This window comes from Nannospalax galili, unplaced genomic scaffold, assembly GCF_000622305.1.
Source record: "Nannospalax galili isolate Female #2095 unplaced genomic scaffold, S.galili_v1.0 scaffold231, whole genome shotgun sequence".
In the NCBI taxonomy this organism is placed as follows: Eukaryota; Metazoa; Chordata; class Mammalia; order Rodentia; family Spalacidae; genus Nannospalax; species Nannospalax galili.
Window position 1 is genome coordinate 2,289,632 of NW_008330120.1, and position 767 is coordinate 2,290,398.

Consider the following 767-nt stretch of genomic DNA (forward strand, 5'->3'; position numbering starts at 1 on the left):
GATCTCTAAGTGCCTACAACAAAAAATTGGAAACACAAATAAATGACTTAACCTTGCAACTCAAGACACTTGAAAAGCAACAACAAATGAACCCAAACCCAGCAGACAAGAAGAAATAACAAAAATTAGGGCAGAAATTAATGAAATCGAAACAAAGAAAACAATACAAAGAATCAATGAATCCCAAAGTTGGTTCTTCAAAAAGTTACACAAGATTGACAGACATTTAGCCCAGTTAACCAAAAGAAAGAAAGAGCACCTCCAAATCAACAAAATCAGAGATGAAAGGGGAAACATCACAGCGGACACCAGAAAGATCCAGAACATTATAAAGGAATACTTTAAAAACCTATATGCAAGCTTGGCATGGTGGCACATGCCTGTAGTCCCAGCACTTGGGAGGCAGAGGCAGGTGGATCTCTGTGAGTTTAAGGCTAGCCTGGTCTACATAGTGAGTTCCAGGACAGCTGGGTCTACAGGAATACCCTGTCTCAAAAAGACCAAAAAAAAAAAAAAAAACCTATATGTTACTAAATTTGAAAACCTAAAAGAAATGGATGGATATCTAAAGATTAACAGCTTAAACAGACCCATAACACAAAAAGAAATTGAAAAAGTAATACAAAACCACCCAACTAAAAAAAGCCAAGCACCAGATGGATTTACAGCAGAATTACATCAGATATTTAAAGATCTACATCCAATACTACTTAATTAATTCAAAAGGATAGAAATGGAGGGAGAACTTCCAAATTCCTTCTATGAAG